General features: G+C 37.9%; 1 long non-coding RNA gene across 1 annotated transcript in view; it reads left to right on the forward strand.

Annotated features, from left to right (window-relative positions):
- LOC106516681 (uncharacterized) overlaps positions 1-5,829 on the forward strand; it is a 48,401-nt gene extending 42,572 nt beyond the window's left edge. Inside the window, exon 3 of the long non-coding RNA XR_001310124.1 lies at positions 5,586-5,829. This is a non-coding gene — a long non-coding RNA (uncharacterized LOC106516681). The remainder of the gene's footprint in view (positions 1-5,585) is intronic.
- Positions 5,830-21,195: the final 15,366 nt, after the last annotated feature.

A 21,195-nucleotide genomic window follows, 5' to 3' on the forward strand; every position in this document is an offset into this window, starting at 1 on the left:
TGTGTGTGTGTGTGTGTGTGTGTGTGTGTGTGTGCGTGTGTGTGTGTGTGTGTAAGTATGTATAGTAGAACTGCAATGTTTTGGTCTGAATTCCTCCTTATTGTAACTCCACAAGCCCCTCTTTCACCCCTTTTCTGAGGTGCATCTCAGATCAACTCACTTTGAGGCCGTTTCTTTTTTAAACTTTATTAATTACTTTAAAATAACTAATAAATAAATRAAAGGCCACAGAAAGTAGAAAAATTTCTAATCCAAATGCRATGCTTCACACCCCGCCCCACAGCYCCCAAACCGGTCCATTTTAGTTTGAYAGAGGTGTTTAAGAATATTTAGTGGTGCATAAACCTTCCATTTATAAATGAGTTAAAATGTGTCAACAACAGAAAACGTGTCCATCCAGCCTTACATGTTGGAGTCAGAGTCTGACCCAGAGCCAGAGGAGAATGAAGACGTCACAATTACAGCTGATAAGTCCAGACCTTATTTATCTGTTCCGTTCCAAATATTGTGATGTAAAACTTTATAAACATCATAGATAATAGAGAAAACARGTGGAAAAATATGGTCCATGCAAAATATAAAGAGGAGATTAAACTTTTCTGCACTCCTAAAGACTCCAAGTACACAACAAAATATATTTAATCACTGAAAAAGGGGATTTTGCATGATATGTCCCCTTTAACTAATGGAGTCAACTCTGTATGTTATTGGCAAAAAAGCTCATGAAATGCTGGAAAGATTTTAACGAAACATTCACTTTGGAGTAATTTCAATACAAGATGGCCACYGTAGCCAACTGACTTAATGAAACACCAAAATGTCTATTGTCCCTGTCACATTAYAACRTTTTAGACAACTTATAAAAAGGTTTGTCCGAGACTAAAAATGTCTAAGCTGAATAYGATATTTTAAAAAATCTACTGGAATCCTCTTTTTGAACTATGCCAACTATTAGATTGAATAGCTGACATGAGACAAACAGTCACAGCAAAATGTTCATAAGTCGGCATAAGTTGTCTAAAACGTCATAATGTGACAGCAGAACATCATGTTAGCACATAGGACTACACAAGGTATAATACAATTATTTAACACATTGACATCAACTTTTGGTGCCAACACAGTCTGCCTGTTGGCAAAATACCTCATGAAGCACAAAATGGATCTTATTGAAACYATCAAATCAGTTATTGGTTGTACCTTTACACTGATTATTCCTGGATTTGCCGCAGCTAATTGACATTAGCCAAACCTTTACAGAAATTGAACTTAAAATTTTGTGGTAGTAGCTGATAGTCATTCCAATTCTGAGTACATCCGAGATCCCACAATATTACATAAGGTCATTTATAAGGTTTGCCCAAACMTTAKAAATAGCTTCTTCTCAGCAGGAGATGGTTTCAGTTTAAAATGCATTCCTTCAGAGGGAGATGAGTCTTGGATTCACACAGAGATGCTGCAGCAGCGTACACTTATCTGCTGGGTATTTTTAAGCAGTCTGGGAACTTTTCAAAACAATGCAAGTTTAAACGGCACGCTGCCAGTGCCTTCGTCAACTTTTTCCTGGAGCATCTCCAACAAAAACCAACAGGCTGACAGGAAAAATCCTTGTCTCGCTTTGAAGTTTAAGTTTGTTTCTGTTTCTGAGCAGTGCACCACTAACTGACAGAAACTCAAAAAAACGCACAGATCTCCCTGTTTGACATGAAGCATGACATTAAGAATGATTTTAGATGACAACAAATAAAGACTAAAAGAGCTATGGGCTTGTGACTTACTTTCACAGACTATAAAGTGTGGGATTAACTGTAGGCCATCTCTGATGTGTCACTCATCTTCAGGAGAGACGAGAAGGAGAACACAAGATAAAATGTCTTTTGGTGGACCAGAAAAGCTGCAGAGGATTTAAAAAAAAAGAAGAAGAAGAGATGGAAATATATGCTTCAACAGATATCTGATACAACTGATCTCTCTACCGACCTTAATCCATATCTGGAATTCTGATCTCATGCCTGGATAAAGGGATAAAACGCCTTTAGGGGGGTTCACACAAAAAGGGAGGCCTTGTGCGGATACTCAGAGGTGGGCTGGGTCAGTGGGACATCAGGCAGCACTTTGACCACACCGAGCCTTGAAGTTGTGAGGAGCAGAGCGTCTGTTAAGTCTCATCCAACACATCCAGGCTCAGGGTGTGCACTGAGAAAAGACACCAGCAGAGTGTGATTGAAGTGAACTGCAGGGAACAGGCTGGCTYTGCTGTTGTGACTGATAACGAAGCAAGTCTGCAGCACTTTGCTCRTCGTCATTTGCTTCCTTTAGAAACTGCAGAAAAATGAGGCAGGGGAATCTTTTTGGTTTTGTTTTATTGATTGCGTTTATGAAAACCGCAGAGCAGCTGACATTTATGGTAGATCAGTGGTTTCAGATCAGTGTGTGTGTGTGTGTGTGTGTGTGTGTGTGTGTGTGTGCCTGCCTAAGGGTTTACCTCTTCTGCAGAAAGACAGTGGAGTGGTTCAAATATTGAATAACAGAATTGGTGTTTTGTCTGAGAACATGTTCACATATTCAGCCCACTCCTGAACACCATGTCTCAGAAAAACAGTGAAGACAGTTAGCATTTTGGCAAATAAGTGCATCGGGGAAGCGAGCGTAGAAGCTGAAATAAACTGAGTCAGGACAATGTCACAGTTAAGCAAAAACACAAACTGATTATGCGTTTTTTAAAGTGGGATCCTCTGGAAAGGTCGTGTAGATAGCTTCTTCAACCACCTCAGGAGGTAAGGGCTAGTTTTAATAGTACCAAACCTAAGTGGATTACCATACATACAACATGAATGGACAAACAGATGTTTTTTTATTAATTCCAGGGGGAAAGGGAAAATTGTTCATCATAGCAAAATCCAGATACTTCACAAACCACCAACTTCAAAATAAAAGTACAAAAAACAGTCATAATTTTGGACACAACAGTAAAATCCATATGAAGGAAATGTTTTACTAGAAGTCAGTAAAGCTTATGGCAAAATACTTTATGTCTGTATTATTATATATAATTTGCACAAACAAATGGCTATAACACGTTTGATACAACTTGTTTCTCCAAACTGAGGTTGTTCAGGCAGAACATTGTTAATAATCTTTCAACAGATACCCCTCGTAAAAATATCTGAACTGTKATTTTGATAAACCAATGAGAGTAAGTCTTACATTGTAATCTACTTGTTTTCATTTAAAAAAATACAAAATACTGCAGGGTGAGGCTGACAAAATGAAGGCTCCATGAAGATGTGATGAACATCAAACAAATGATGACTGAGGAACAGACGGTGAAARCAAACATATTGATTTATGTTCTTTCAGAAAGACACCTGCTCAAACTAACTCATGACCCACAATGAGTGTTTGACTGACCCAAAGCAAAGTATTTGCGGGGAATGGCCGTAATGACGTAAGACTTGGCAGTTAAACTGGAGCACAAAAAAAAAGAAAGAAGGAAAAAACAATGAATGAAACATATTAATTAAAATGGTTTTAAAGGAGACATACCATGCAAAATCCACTTTTTTAGCCGTTAAATGCATTTTGTTTTGTACTTGGAGCCTCTAGGTGTGGAGACATTTTTTTTATTTAGTTTCTCCCTGTGTATAAATGTCTTTATATTCTGTGTGGGTCATATTTTTCAACTCGTTWAGTTTTCTCTATTTTCTCTGAAGTTTTCTTAACTATTGTCACAAAATTTGCAACAGAACTGCAGTTGGACTGGACTGGAAGGTCTGGACTTACCAACTACAGTTTGGTGTTCTTCATTCTTCTCTGGGTCAGACTCTGGCTCCATCATGTAAGGCTGGATGGACAAGTCTTCCCTTGTTGACATCTTAATTAGTTTGTAAATAAAACCTTTCTGTGCCACTTCCTTGAACCCTTCTTTCAAACTAGAATGGAYCGCTCTGGAAGCTGTAGGGGTTTGGCTCATGAAGCACCTCGTTTGGATTTAGACACACCTCAGAAAAGGGATGAAAGAGGGGCTTGTAGAGTTACAATAAAGAGGAATTCARCTCAAAGCATTGCAGTTCTACTTTAYATAGAMCCYRAVTGAATGATCTAAATGTGAAAAATAAGGATTTGAAAACRTGCAATGTGTCCTTTTAAAGAAATATTGAAGCAAACTCTAGCAAAGATACAAACTATACATGTTGTTATTTTATTAAAAATGTTGATTTTTTTTAATCATGCTGCCTCAACAGTAAAGAAATAATGTCCTTTAAAAAGTGTCATGTACATATTTTATATTGGATGTAGGTATATCTGTGGGCATACTAAATGACCAGTCAACATCTACTGGGATGTTTGAATTCAGGCTCTGATAAACCTGGGAGCCACTAAAGAGAAAAGACAAAAAAGGGAGATTAGATTGTCAACTGATTAAACACAGCAGTTTGAGATAAAGCCTTATAATAGTGTGTTTTTTAATGCAAATATCATCATAAATACATTACAATGGTTCAACTGTTTGAGCTAATGTTGCCCTCTAGTGGTTACAGCATTCCTTGAATAAATCAGAGCAAGCAGTGAAGGAGTCTTTTATTTTCTTGGTTTTAAATCAGTATAAATTTTAGCAATAAGACACTCTGAGGTCCAAATGAACTGCATGTCCAGGAAGAAGCAGTTTTAAGTCACATGTGTAGTCTTACAGCRTCTCAGCTTTGTCATTAATCGGCCAAAGCTGGCCTGGGGCCTTGGTGAAGAGAGAGCCGAGCATAAAACAAACAAACAAAACATGGATGCCCTCCTCTCTATCAATCCAAGAGCTCTTACTTTTATTAAACCAAACTTGACCTGCCCGTGCAGGCGGACCACGTTCGAGCTCACTGTGGAAATAAATCATGTTGTGTTAGAGATGGGTACCTGTCGGCTCCAGTGGATTTTCCATCCCTCCCTCTGCTCCCTACAAGTGGAAGTTTGAGTGTCTGTGTACGGCTTGCTGCCTCACAAAACCCAGACTGAACAGCTGACTGAGCAGCACATAGAGACAATTACAGAAAGAGCTTGTTTTKCTGTGTGTGGGGGAGGGAGGCCCTTTGACTCAGCTGCCTTACAGAGCTCTCATGCAAACTTGGAATTAAATGATCCAGCCCCCTGCTGGTCATTTACTCAGTCACAGCTTTAATAACTTTGAAACATGCTGTATGGGGTTAAGGATAAARGTGAAGGGAATGTTTACAATCAAACTATTTTCCTTGAGATTTGATGCTCTGACATTCGTCAAGCTGGAATTGGTGCAGAGTCGTCGATACGTCCTTGCATCAGTGCTGACAAGGCAAGAATTCACCGACGTTCAATAAACCTGATGACCCCGGAGAGTTGGAGGCTAATTTTAATTAGAGCACAACCACAGCTGTGTGCCCCCCGGTGGTGTTATATGCCTCTTCTCATTCAACCGCTGTCCCTTTATCCCCTCGCTAGTCCCGGCTTTTACTGTAGCTACAGGAGGCTCTGGCATGAGCAACGGCCTGAGGGGAGATAATGTGAGGAAAGGCCAGCTTTAAATCACACCTCTGCTCATCTTCTCTCATCCCCTGCTGCAGCCAACGCGAGCCTGGTGACTGATGACACAGCGTGCGGTCCAGGCCGGATCCCGTCTCCTGGGTCATCCATCGCAACCCCCCAACGGAAGTGATGAGTGGCTCTGTCCCGATGCGGCTCGGCCCCGCTGCAGTCCATCACGCGACAGAGCCACAGTACAACTTCAGCATGTGGAGGACAGTGGAACAATAACAAAAGTCAAGGCGGTGTCTGTATCACAAGAGGTGACCAAACTATTTACCACCATGGGCGCAAAATAAACTTCTACTTCTGCCATGAGCAGGAAGAGAAAAACACACTTATTGTTGCAACTGTTTGTCTTTATTTGATGTTGATAGATTTTGTCAAGTTTATCACCTGGTCCTCGACTGCAGCAGCACAGAATGCTGTCTGAGGCRTCTAATCTATCTTCACAACACTTTYAGATGCAACAAAAACTCTTGAATCTGAGCTGATGCAAATCCTGACTTTCAAGGTAATATTACATATGTTTTAATGCAGCAGTTCTCACATCTTTCCTTATTAGTGCCACCTCAGAAAATACTAACCTTTGCAAGAGCCACCATTCAAACAGGGAAGGAGCCAGAGGGGTGGTGATTGGCCACCCCAAGTGCCACCCCCAAATGACTAACAAGTGGGGTGGGGATCACATGTGGCATTTCAAAGACATTAATGTTAATGATAATCTGTTTTGCTAGCTGTGTTATCTTTTAGCATGTCACGGGGATCGCTCTTGACAACTACCAAGCCAAATTTCAGATTCATATTTCTAAAAAATGGCTGATTTGTAGCTATTTGAAATTATATTTGGCAGCCATCTTGGGTTTTGTATTTGAAATTATATTTTGTTTAAGATTGTTTCTCGGTCACTAATTTTCAGCTTTGTATGTTTAAAAATGGCTAAACTATAGCACTTTGTAAAATTAGTATTAGCATTAGTGGTCAGCTTAGTTGGAACTAGCAATCAGCATGTTTTTTTTAATCATCCTTAATTACATTCACACACAAAATTTCAGCTCAATATTTTTTAAAACTGCTGAATTAGAGTCGTTTAGAGTTAGCTATGGTAGCCATCTTGAATTTTCAAATCCAAAGTAGTTTTATCTACCGGTATTTGTATGTGGCCCCCTAAAAAACACATTGGGCACCCTTGTGCCACTCCTTGCAAAACATTTCTGGCTTTACCCCTGCATTCAAACAGTTTTAAGTACGTAAGGAAACTTTATCTCTATGGCACCTTTAACAGACACAAACATCATAAAGTGCTTAACAAAGAGCAAATAAATAAAAAACTATGAACACAGAGAACAAATAGAAACGAGCTGATTCCTGCGAACAGCACTACACTTTTTCTATGGYATGACAAATTAATTCAAATTTAAGATAACTTATATAACGTTTTTACTACTGCTGCTACTTTTATCTCACAGGTGCAGCTTGAGCAGCCACAGACATATTGGTTAACCCTGTTTTACATGGTGTCCACAGAGGTTTTTCAGTTATTTTCCATATTGCACCACATATGGTTGTCTGACCAAAAGCCAATTTAAAGACTGTGTCCCTGGTTCTGTTTTGAGTGGGGTCCGTTAGGAGATAAAAGCTTAAACCTTTTGTCTTTTTGTCCATCTCTGTTTCCAACCCTTACACCTGAGTTCGTCTGTTGAAAGTTAATTAGTTTGTTATTCAGTTTAAATGTAGTTAAAACCAAAAATTTTCTACCACTGGAATAGTGTTCTGCAAACCACAGCACTGGGGCAACATGCATTCCTCTGCAGCAACTCTTGATAATTTTGACAACAAACGCATGAAAAAAATAGATATATATATATACATACATACATACATGCATACATACATACATATATGTATGTATGTTTATACACACACACACACACACACACACACACACACACACACACACACACACACACACACACACACACACACACACATATATATATATATATATTAGAAGCAGACGAGGTAAAGCGAATTGCAGCAGTTTTCCTCTCCAGTTTCTGCATTATGTGAAAAAAAAAACAAGTTCTGTAAGGGATTGATTACATTAAGACAAAGAAAAAAACACATCAGTCAGTTTGCTTTAATAGTTTGATAGCCAGTTTTCAGCTACAAAGAATGGTCTTTTTCTGAAATTTTTACAAATACTTTTAATTCATTTACAGCTAGTTACTGAATATATGGTGAGTCATTCTGAGAACCATGAAAATTCGATATAAAAGCTTATCTTTCGAAACAACTTTAAGTAAATGAAGTTAATTTTAAAGAAAACTAAAGGAGTCCTAATTAAATATCCAATAAACTGTCCTAATTTTCATGTTTATTCAGATCTGGTATGCCATTATATGCTTAAATATTTCAAACTTGTTTTTTATTATTATTTTTTACTAATATAGTAAAAATTCAGTCAGGGCTCTATATATATTTTTTCATTATTCAAGTAGTTATTTAATTTTATTACAGCATGAATACAAAGAGTTGCATTATTTATTTTTTGTATCTTTATTTCAATCTTCTGGTGTGTCATGTGGCTCTGACAAATTTCATTTCAAAAGTGGTAAAGGCTGCAGACCTCAGCACTGGAGGGGTTTGCACCATAKTGCTGATCAATCTGCCTACCAGCAAAAGACAAAACTGGAGAGTAAGAAAACAAAAAGAAAAGTTAGATTTTGCAATTTATTTTTGCCTTAAACCTTTAGCCAGCAGAGCTTCTAAAACATTTTTTTTTTGTCTAGGCACAGCTTCTGGTGCCTATTATTTGAGACAACAAAATGCTTAAATGTCTTTAGTTCAAACCAAAAAGCCAGACTGCGTTTCATTTTTTGTTGAACCACAACAGATGATCAACCCATCACTTTGTTGTATATTATTATTACAAGATTTACTGGCCCCCATTGTTTCCAGTGTCTCTGTGTATTTCTTTAGAAAAGTGAAAAAGTATATTCCCTTTTATAATGAGTAACTTTAATATTTACATACAGCAATATTTTTATATTTTTTTCCTGTAATAGTGAAAGTCTGTGTAACTCTGTCAACAGTTGCATGGAAACTTCTTTGGGAGGAAGTAGTTCAGTTTTTTTTCTTTTCTTCAACTTGTATTTTTTAATATATTGTGGCAGTGGCAACTATTTCAAAGGCTAACCCAGATGCACTGGGTGAAGTTAAATGGATGGAGCGTGGCAATTCTGCCAGAACTCCAGCTTTGATTCCCTCTGGGATTACCCTCAGTAGAGACATGTTTACTCCTTGGCAACGGAAGATGCTCTGAATAAAAAGCATGCACTGAGGCACAGTTCTTAGTCACACACATGTGTACATACACACACATGCACACACAACATCGGCACAAGAAATAACCAAAAATAATAAAATAAAATAAAATAAATGGAAAAATGAATGTAGTCCGGACATGAATTGGTTTTACATCCTTCTGCATATTTAAGCAACACTGGCGTGCAGTGCTGGAACACTAGATGGCAGCACAGTGTTACAGCTGCACCATGAATGGATATTTACATATTTACATCTGACTCTCACCTGATCTTTTGTATGACATAACCTGATTACCAACAAAGACATATTCACTGCTTTACTTGCTGTTTGATTGACATGTTGCCTGTCCTAAAGTTCTTCAGGTAAATCATCACTGGCATGAAAAAAATGTATCAATAAATAATTTAATAACATGGCTGACTGACTACTCACCCTGCATGTCTTCCTGTTGTTAGTTAGAATTATCCATAAATTAAAAATTAAAACTGACATCTACTCATTGGCTTTTTCCAAAACCGCCCCATTGGTGATGGTAAAAAAACAGTTTGACTTTTAGAACTTATTTCTGGTCATATTTTGGACCTGATAACACGTTTCCAGGCAATTCAAAGAACTGGGGATTGGATGAAAGTGTATTGAGTTAAAGATGTGCAGTTTTTAAGAACACCAACAAAGGGAAACTTTTCCTATTTGTCTAAATTCCTCCTGTCTGCAAGGTTTTATAAAACTATTCAGAATTGAGGACGTTATCACATGCAATGGCCATGCCCCAATCCAAACCACATGTGGTCACATTGTTGCCGTTCGTGTTAGTGTAAACACACTGTTCAATTCTGAGATGCCCGTCATGATTCATTTTATCGTGACTGACTGTGCTCCCTGGAGTGAAGGAGAAAAGCTTATCGTCTGTCTCCTCATTTCATGCCTTGTAGCAGACAGGCTTCAAACAGGGCTGTAGCCATCACTGACACACACCTTAATTGCTCCACAGGAAACGTATGGGAGAAGCAGCAAGCTCATATCAAATCAACACATTAAGAAAAGCTTCAGGTTTCAGTTTTATCCCGCTCCCTWCGAAAAATGTATCTTCTCTGCTGCAGCGTTTTTAGGATAAGGTGAGCCTTAAGGTACGATAACCTATCCAATATCAGCAACTAATGAGGCAGAGAGAGGTGCCAGAGCAGACAGACACTATCACTTCAGCTCCACGCTTTTTCTTGTGTTAGATAAGCTTTGTCAGAGGTCAGACACTGTGTGATAGTTTGACCAATTTTTAGGACTATTTCAGCCAGCGGCTGTCGATTTGATGGCAGCTTGGATTGCCAACTGCGTTGAACGAGCAGCCGCCGTGCTTTTGGCTCACAGGGGAAATCTCTTTTGGGCTGCTCGGAGTTGAACTGCAGAGCACTTTTACTCCTGGTGAGAAGATTGCTCTCATGTTTTATTGAACATTGCCCCCGGCGCCGCTCATCCTTGACAATCTGATTCCACGAAGGTCCACCTCCTGACCTCAATGCGCAACCAATAGGGTGTTGCAATTCACTCACGCTGACCCTTCAATCATCCTCATCAGCCTCGTGGAACCTTTGGGCAGCATTTATGGGCCACTCTCAAACTGGATTAAAGTCTTTGCTGCCCAGCTGCAGTGTACTTAACTGTCCTTGTTCTTAAATCATCTCAAACATTATTGCTCTTTTTTTTTTATCCCTATCATATATTTTTCATTTATTTATTTAAAAAGGACAATGCACATTAATCAATATTCTGTGAATATAAATGCACCACAATTGGCACAACAGCTAAATTTCATCTGTAGTTCTGAGCAGATATACAAGGTGATACTCCATATTATCACTTTAGGTGCACTGCTAGTAAGTTTCACAGCCATTTATTAGATTAAACTGGACTTTTAGTCTACAACTGGGAAATTTGGAGTAACCTGGAATGTAATTTAAACAAACTGGATGTATTTAATCTGACTTGAAATAAGCTTTTGCTTTGCCTGAACTGAATTTTGTTGGGATTGCATAAACAAACTTAAGTCAACCTATTAGTTTATCAAAAACACTCATATATATATATATATATATATATATATTACAAAGTTAGGAGAGGGGATTTTTTTATACATGAGTTTTTACAAGTGAAGCCAAAAAGCAATGGAAAAAACAAAAAACAAAACTAACTTATTATTTCAGGGAAGAAAAATAAAATGGAAAAACATAAATTGTGATTTTGAGATTAAAAGGTGAACCARAAGCTAAACCATCATTGGCACCAAAACCTGCAGTAGCCCCATCCTTGTGTAAACAGTGACTTTGCTTCAGAAAAGATTTTAAAGAATAAAGAYATTGTTTTTAGCAGTCACAACATAGCTTTATCTGGGCCTAATGTAACTTGGGGGTCAGTGCTGTGGTCYCATAATCCTGAGCCAGCTGGTTACTTCGGGACTTTTGGAGTTAAACACTTACCAAACCTTTCATATAAGTGTGGTGACCCCTGCAGATGAAAGCAGCCAAAGCATTACAGCTTATATCAGCAGCTGTTTTCTGTAGGGCTGTGTCATTGTTCTCCCTGTATCTCTCAACTATCTTGGACCTGTTGCAATCAACTGATAGCATTTATGTCAAAACTTGATCTGATGGCAATATTTTCAACATCAGAGGTTTGAAATCCTACATAAAAAATAAATAAAAATTTAAAAATAAAATAAACAGGATAATGTGCTCCAAAGAGCCTCTGTATGCTGCTGCTGCTGCTGCTGCTCTGGTATCACACCTTGAAGCAGAACCTCAGTGCATGTTCAACTCATTTCAAATGACTTTGAACTTATTATCACCTGTAGCCTCATATTTTAGCTTAACTTGGCAAATATGAATGCTTTGTGTGTCTATAAACACTTTCACATTCAGTTTTTATGAGAAGCCTTATAATTGCCTAATTTTGTGTATTTTTTCTGTTGCAAAAGCAGACATTCTTACTTTTATTTCTTTCATTCTGACTTTTATTTTAAATATTTTAATCAAACTTGCTTTAATGGATTGCATGTTGTGAGCCCTTGAGGGGACAGACAGATGCTCCACCACGGAGCACGTATTTTGTTGCATGAATGCCCCCCTCTTTGTTTTCATACAATAGTATGATCCTATGTCAGGGGTGGGCAAATCTGGTCCTCAAGGGACACTATCCTGCATGTTTTACTTGTTTCTCTGCTCCACCACACCTGATTTAGTCACTGAATTACCTTTTCAAGTTCTGCAGAATTCGATTAATCTCCCATTCATTCAAATCAGGTGTGTGGAGCAGAAAAACAAGTGAAACATGCAGGATAACGGCCCTCGAGGATTAAGTTTGTCCACCCATGTCCTATATCCTCACATGTGATTGGCCACAAGGCCAGAGAAAAGGAAAAAGATGGGGAGCGGGCTGATGGGAGYGGGCTCTTCTGATTCATTACAAAGCATCGGCTCTAAGAGCATTTCAGGTGCACTTAAAGCAAGTTTCACTGCCATTTATTTGAGCATGACACATCACTAGACACCACCATCCAAGTGAGTGGCAACCAAAGCACCTCTTCTTGGCAGTACCCTTTCGAACAACAACAGCTTGGATAAAGAAACAGAAAAAAGAATCAGTGCTGCTTCAACTGCATCTGAGAAGCTCCAGAATCAAGTTAGGAAATGTCCTGGCATCCGCTTGCTCACGAAATGCAAGGTTTACAGGGCAGTTGTGCTTATCATGCCTGCTCTACTCAGCTGTAACATAAATACTATACGCTGGTACATTTACCATTTACAGCGAGTACAGATCATGCCTTCGCCAGCTCCTCAAGGTCAACTGGAGCTACGAAGTCTGAGAACATCCTAATATCCTCAGTGTTGAAGCACTATTTACTCAGATTCAGCTCAGATTGATTGGTCATGTCATTTGAATGAATGATGCCAGACTACCTAAAGCTTTCTTCTACGGAGCAACACATTCTCCCTCTCGACTCGTCATGATTTCCTCTGCGTCCGGTTTTGATGCATCGGGTAACCCCCCCGCATCAGTTATTGATGCACACAGGGCTTTTCTGGGTTCAYGCCACATGGGGTTTTTGGGTCAGGGTCTGTGGTTAATGTTAGGGATCAGGGTTAATGATTGATGCAGTGAGGTCAGGGATAAGATGTCTAGGGCTATTAGAAGTTAAATTTAGGGTTTGGGACAGTTAGTTGTGCATTTTCTACACTTTTCAAAAATATGACAATGGCCTCCTCCTCCTTGTTCTCATCTTGTCAATAACTGAGGCAAGGGGGTAACCCAATGCTTCAAAACCAGAAGCAGGGGAAACCTTGAACAAGCGTGGATTTGTGACGAGTTGGAAGTGAGAATAACCTGTATGGAGAGCTCCTGCATGGCAAGAAAGTTGGTTGTCCAAAACTTAGATACAAATACTGTGTCAAACATCTGTCATCATACAACATTCACCTCTCCAGCTTGGAAAAGGCATCAAAAGTCATGGCAGCACCCCACCAACGATGCACTCGTCATTGTGGAACACTGACAGGAAGAAAAATCAAGGGAAAGAAGCCAACGTTGAGCCAGCCCAATTTTTTCTGGAGCCAATGCAGGCTCCTGTCAACAGTGTGGCAGGGTCTGTATTTTTACATGCCTGATCATTGTAGCCTTTAAGTTTCAAGCAGAGAATGAGAGTTGGTGTGTTGTCATGTGTTCTTTCTGTCTGTATAAACAAAAGTTAGTTACGTTCTACGTCTGACGTGAAAGGTAACACCTCCAGGGGTGTAACCAGGAAAAGAAAAACATTATAATCATTATTATTAGAGGAGAGAAAATGAGTTTTTTCAGAAGTAAGAAGTGTTTTGCAGAGTCTCTGCTTACATCCTAGAAAGACTGGGCTGTTTTGTTTGGGTTTTCAGTTATGGTCCAAGGCCTTATGGCCTGCTGTACTGTATGGACCTGATTGGAGTCAGAATTGACAATATATATTTTTAGAAGAAATCCAGTGGATTCCTGCTTTTAATCAGACATGCCATTTTTGAACAGCACACTTTTTCTCCACACCGTATTGAACTCCATTCCCATACTCAAAGTTGCCGTCCTATTCAGCCAATTATTGTCATATACAAGATTTTGACAATTGAAAAAAAGGTAATTATTTCAGAATAAAACTCAAAATGAAAGTATTTAATTTGGGATTTTGAGATTAAAAGGTTACTTTTAAATCTCTACTTAAAACTCACTTTTACTCCCTGGCCTTTCATTCTGGTAGAGTTTGAGATTCTTTTAATGATAATGTTTTTAATGTTTTTCTGTATTTTAAATTGATTTTATTGTCTACATTTATGTGTTGCTCAATTGTTTTATTCATTTGGCTTAACTGTGAAGCACTTTGGCCAACTTTTGTTGTTTTTATGTGCTATAAAATAAAATTGACATTGACATTGACAAAAAGCATCATTGGCACAAAAAAACCTAAAGTACCTTGCCAGTGACTTTGCTTCAGAATAGGTTTTGAAGATGAATGTTTTTTTTTGCGGACACACCATAGCTTCCATCTGGGGCTGATGTACCTTGGGGKTCAGTGCTGTGGTCTTATAATCCTGAACCTGCACGTTGCATCAGGACATTCAGAGTTAAACAGTYACCAAACCTTCCATATGAGTGCTGTGACCCCTGCAGATGGAAGCAGCCGAAACAACATTGTAGCTTACATCTGGAGCTGTAATTAACTTCTCCAATGTCCCAGCTGTTTGGTCTGCAGAATAGGTTTTAATAGTAAGCACTTTTTAAAAGACAGAGATGAGCTAAAAGCTTTTTGGGGTCAACACAATTTGTTTATGTTTGAGACTCTTATTGTGAAGGACTGGACTTTTTTTCTGCAGCAGTAAGAGAAACTGCTCCACAGGCTGTTTGAAGAAAAGGCTTCATGTTGTTATTTTATGATGTAGCTAATAAAAGTGCACTATAATCCATAAGTATAATATTAGTAAAAAGAACAAAAATATACAGTTAAGCTCTGGAGGACAGGAGTTCAGATCCTCAGACTTTTTCTAAAAGCATTAGTTCATCATTTTGGGATTAATTTCAATGTCCTCATTTTAAACTTGACATTTAATTTCTAATGCCAAAGCTTAGAAAGGACTAAACAATATATTCCTCCTATTTTCTATTTTTCATTGACCCAACACTTCAGRAATTTTATAATGTGGTAGATTTTTTTTGAAGCTGGGTTTGCACATAAACACATCAGTTTTCTGGTTGAGGAGGATTTTAGAAAATTCCAATATTTTAGCAGCATTTAACACTTTTTAGGATAACTTGATTCCCTGTGGTGCAGGTGTCCACATGTCCTTGTAGTTATCATTGGCAGAATATCACTCAGTGGGAGTTTTCATCATAGTGCCATCCATCCATCCATCCATCCATCCATCCATCCATCCATCCATCCATCCATCCATCCATCCATCCATCCATCCATCCATCCATCCATCCATCCAATTTCTTTACAATCCCACACATCAACAAAGATGGACAAAAAGACTCTTAAATGTAATTTTCCAAAATTGAAGCCAAATTGTCAGTTTTTTGATGCAAGCCATGTTGTATTTATGGTTCCATAAACTGCTCTCATTGGACATGGGGCTGTATTTTGATACAAAAGTCTCAACTACACACCCTCCCAACTCGCTAATGKGTTTTGACATTATCAGTCAGTGTAAAATTACACTTTTTTGTAATGCATCACACATTGAGAAGMAAGGAAAGAGCTWCATGAATCAACAAAAATCAACACCTGAAAATTGTTATCTGAAATGTATTTTCAGCTTGTAATCATGGAAATATCCCATTCATTTGCATGGAGGAGTGGGAATTGAAATTTGTACTGCAGCCAACCTTTAGACCTTTTTCAGCTGCAACTTCATACTTCTGTTCTTGTCTCTAGTTATACTACAATATATTCCAACAGTAATACTGTCACCTTTGACTTAGTTGTCACTTAAAGACTGTTTTAAAGTCAAGGTTATCCTCTAAAACTGTCATAGAGCCAGTTATGCTGTCAAATAAAAACTCATACAGCTATTATCTATTTCTTTACTTAATTCAAAGTTTTATTTTTTTTTAAAGTGAGAGGCAGCTCTTGGATGTATTTCTTAATATGTCCATAAAGGTGAACTTCCTTTCAGACATATTTGTGGGTCATTATACAGTATGTATTTTCAGCAAAGCAAAGACCGTTTTAATGGTCCTGTAATAGTCACACTCAGCATTAACGAGCAAATGTTTATCTTGTTCAACAGTATACTTAAGCTTGTTAATACATTCATACTGGCTAATTGGTGCTAATTAGCACAGTTAAGGCCAATGAGAATATATTTATTCTGTAGGTGCTTCCACAAAATAATCTAGAAATTAAACAGATCCAATGAGGTTACTAAAAAAAGTAAAATATTCTGTGCATAAATTGGATAGTAATTTGTTATCTATTTATAATTAATGATAAAAAAGTCTACATTGTGGCRCTATGCAGAAACTTTGAAGGACATTTCAGTTTCTTTTATAATAACATCACATTCAAAAGTAAATCACTGATTGGATTTTCTTAATGTTTTCCTAAAAGTAGTTAAATAGAAATTATTTGTGGTAGGCAGAAACAACTGACTGTTGCTTGATATTACTCACATAATATAATAAAAAATACATGCCATTTTTCATTATTGCTTCAACAGAATATTATTTACATACTTCTTTGAGAATTGGTAATGATCTGTCTCACAGAGACATGTAAGCCATTTAATTCAACAAACAGAAAAACCATGGGAGGAACGAAATGTTTTTATCTCTGAGTGGGAAGCAACTTTGACATAGCAACTAAACAACTTATCAGATTTCATCTGTTTTTTTTTCTTCTCAGTACAGCTCCACAAACAAGGAAGTAATATCAGATTTTTGTCACAGCTGAAYGAATCCTCACGCTCCTGTGCTTTCGTATAACCACTGCTTGAAAGATGAAAAGAACCTAATATAGAAAAGTTGGATGATTTCCCTGAGCAAGCGGGTCTTTGTGCAAAACGGAAATAAGTTCTGAGCAAAAATAAATGTGATTTCTCCTCTTGAATAGTTTTAAAATAGGTCAAAGCCAATCTGACAACTCATGGTACAAATCTCAATCACTGGGAGAGCGAAGAATCTGTAGGTGCTGTGTACAKTTTTTATTTGTTCAGACATGTAAACATCAGGTCAGTAATAAGTCAAGCATGGGAGCCATTTTTCATTTGTAGTGGCTGCTGTCAGTATGTTAGCCCTGTGCAAAAGTCTTGAGTTATCCATTATTTCATCATGTTTTAGTTTTAGAAAACATTTTGTAATCTTTTATTGTTTGCAGCCAAAAGGCAAAAAGTTCCAGTGTGTGTAACCATATCTGGTAACATTCTTCGGACCTTTTTTGCATACACCYACCAGGACCACCAGTTTTTATGGGGACCAAAGCTTGATTCAAATTTGGTGGAACGTCACTTTTGTGTGATGGGTTAGAGTTAGGGTAAAGGTCAGGATTCGACTATAGAAATGAATGGAAGTCAATACACTGTCCTAATAAGGATAGAAGTACCACTGTGTGTGTGTGTTTTGGTGGTGTCGGTCTGTCTGTTACTAAAGGATCTCATGAACCACTGAGCTAATTTAAATGAAACTTGCAGAAAGTAAAGTTTGGAAGCATTTCTACAATTTATTAACTTTTTAAAAGAGACATATCCTGCATTTAAATCCTTCTTTTCACATTTAAATCATTCAGTTGGGGTCTATATAAAGTGAAAACACAATGCTTTGGCCAGCTGTGGCAGAGTGGTTAGGGGAGTCGTCCTGGAACCAGAAGGTCTCCGGTTCAACTCCCTGTCCAGCTGTCTCAGTTGTTGTGTCCTTGGGCAAGACAATTCACCCCTATTGCCTCTGATGTGTGTCCCATCAGTGTATGAATGATTGGCACTGATTAGTCTCCATAGATTGATTGTACATGTTAGATTGGAGGTCCAGTAATGTGCAGTGTGAATGGGTAAATGAGGACACAGATTGTAGTGTGAAGCACTTTGAGTATCCTGGTTGGGTCAAAGGCACTATACAAGCACAGTCCATTTACCATTTGGTCTGAATTCCTCTTTAATTGTAACTCCACAAGCCCCTCTTTCACCGCTTATCTGAGGTGTGTCTCAGATAACTCATTTTGAGGCTGTCTCTTTACTACATTCTAGTTTGATAGAGGGGTTTACATCTACATAGATACACAGAAAACTTTTATTTACAAATTAAATAAAAGATGTCAACATGGGACGACTTGTCCATGCTGCCTTACATGTTGGAACCTGTAAAGATGTAAAGATCAATCATGTGTTCTGTCTCCCTCTGATGTTCATTCCCTGTGCTTCCATTCWCATTCTTTTTCTCATTATTCTTCACACCTGTCTGCACTTAGTCATTACTCAGCTGTTTCCACTTTCCACTTATCCTAGCTTTATTTAACCAGTCCTTTTCAACCACCCCTTCCATTGTTTGGTTTTCCTTGGTCCTTTCCCTGAGCTATCTTGTTTTGTATTTAGCTAGTTTGCTGCTATGTTGGTATTTTCTTTAGATAAAAAACTTTTTTCTTTAGTCCTTGTGCCAGCCTGCATGCTGGGTCTGATTTTGCATCACTAACCAGACAGCTATTAAATATATATCTACGACTAAATAACTTTTGGAGCCAAATACAAAGCCAACTCACCTTAGACAGCACACAAAAGGCTAAAATTTAGTCAGTTTTACAGATATTGGGCTAAACGTTGGTGTGGTAGTAGATGGGAATTATTCCCAATGTAGACTTTAAGTGCTACTCACTGGGCAAGGTCTTTGCTTAAAATTTCACCATCACATTTTGGAGTCAACTCTGTTTAAAAAACATCTCATGAAAAATTGGACAAAAATTCATGAAACTCTCTAAAAATAATCATTGGATGAATACCTACATCCTCTTTTAATTAAAGTTTATGTAATTCAAATAAGCTGCCACATCCATTCGAAATGACCAAATACTAAAATAGCTTTAACTCAGTTTTAAATCTTTGCGCAAACATATGTTGTGGTAGTTATTGAGCATTATTCACAACACATACTCAGAACTTGACATCTTACTATATCACACGAGGTTGTGCACAATGTATTATGTTTTTTAAAGATGTGAGCAAAGTGACAAAAAATGTTATCATAATGATGATTTTAGTCTAAAACTCTGATATAAAAGAAGGTGGGTGATATATTGTATATTTCCAGGCCTTTACATAAAGTAGTTTAAAGCAATTCTTTGCAACTTTCTGAAGATTTATTAAAAACATTTTATTCACACTTCTTGCTGCATTTTAAAAGCATAAAGCAATTAGAGGTGGTTTAAAACTTTTGCACAGAACTGCACATCCCAGTCCATGCTGGGTAGCGATGCAGAGCCTTGGTGTCCTGCCTGCCTTGGTGTTTCATACGTCTCTGTTGTGGTGGTGCTGGGATTACTCGGGGRATTAGCAGGATACTGGCAGCACCCATCAGTGGGACTGAAATGACAGTTCCCATCATGCACTTTCCCCGCTTCAACCCCTTCGCCACTTCCCGGACTTAAAGCGCCACAAACAGCCGATTACATGAGCTCAACAGCAGAGGAAAAAGTCACACATCACACAGTGGAGATTAGGCTAAACAAACTTGTTTTCTGCTGCTTAGTGGCATTCAACCCAAACACAGAGAGTTGTCTCTCGTGGCTCCGTTTGAMGAAGATTAGGAAGCTGCTGGCAGTGCTGGCCTGCTCTAAAGTTTGTAAAAAAATAATATATACTAGTGTAAAAATTAAAGCTCAATATAATTTTTTGAACATTAGTTTTTGTGAGACCATCACTGCAGGGAATGATGCCAACGCTTCAAACAACTGTCAGATATAAAACAGAGATCAGAATCCTTTCTCTGGATAAGTTTAAACTTGTGTCTGACACTAAAGTCCTAATGAAATCAGCACTGAGCTAACTTATATGCCTTTAGGACCCCTGGGAAAGACAAGACTCAGCTTCCTGTGTTTAAACCATCTGTGCCTGTGTTTGCTCAGGTCTCTCTTTTACATTTTCCAGACTTGTAATTAATGTTTGGTGAAAGGCATCTTGCAGCTGAAGGTGTACAGGGCATGTAAGATTAAAAAACAAACAAACAAACAAACAAATACAACAAAAATAAAAACTCATACAAGCTATGCTCTGAGTTATTTAATAAAGTCTTCTGCATATTAAAAATGTTTTTCTTTCTTTTAGTTTAACTATACGAAAAAGTTTTTTGTATTGTAACTAGTACTACTATAAATTTAATGAGTCATGATTTAAAGACAGCGTTCCTTGAAAGACTGTATATCCATCCATCCATCCATCCATCCATCCATCCATCCATCCATCCATCCATCCATCCATCCATCCATCCATCCATCCTTGCGTCCGTCCATCCAGCCATCCTTACCTGCTTCTTCCTTTCAGAGTCATGGGGGTCACTGGTGCCATCCAGCAGTCACTGTGAAGTCCATCACAGGGTCTTTCATTTCACAGTTTTAAAATAAGATCATCTAATGTTAAAAGAAAAATAAACCTTGAAAAATAAAGGAATCCATAATTTTAACACCTGCTATGATCTGTCAGAGCTCAAAATACACACTGTGAGTCACTGCCAGCTACGACCCCATCAAACCTCAGCTTTGTATTTGTAGTTATGACTTAAAGCTGTTTTTGTGGCAATTAGCTGAAAAAAAAAACAGTTACAAATGATGTTCAGGTCAATTTAAGCCAGATATGAACTTGTTTTTAGGCATACATTTATTATGTTACCATCAGGTTGTATATACTGTAGGCTACCTGAGGCAAAGTATAATTGTTTTTGATCCAAGTGCAATAAATTCATGTAATCAGTCAGCTAAACTATCTTTGGCATTTAGCACTATATCATTTTGGTTGTTATTCTATTTGAAATTTCACAAAGTTTCCAATTACYGGTAGGCACATGTTTGTGTCTGAACTTGGTTAAATTGCTTGCAATAAAAAGTATCTTGTGTTCTTAAAGGGAGCCATGATTAGTTGTAACGTTAGACTTAATTTGATAAACATTTATTTTAACTGTAAAATAAAGACTGTAAAAATACTGTAGGCTGTTTAGTTTTTAAAAAAAATAATTTCAATCTAAAAGTCTAAAAAATATTACACGGACGGGGCCATTTTATTTACACGCAAAGCATTCTGGGTAAATGATGACATGGATAGGTCCTCGGTGCAAGGCTGC

The sequence above is a fragment of the Austrofundulus limnaeus genome, unplaced genomic scaffold (assembly GCF_001266775.1).
Source record: "Austrofundulus limnaeus strain Quisiro unplaced genomic scaffold, Austrofundulus_limnaeus-1.0 Scaffold40, whole genome shotgun sequence".
In the NCBI taxonomy this organism is placed as follows: domain Eukaryota; kingdom Metazoa; phylum Chordata; class Actinopteri; order Cyprinodontiformes; family Rivulidae; genus Austrofundulus; species Austrofundulus limnaeus.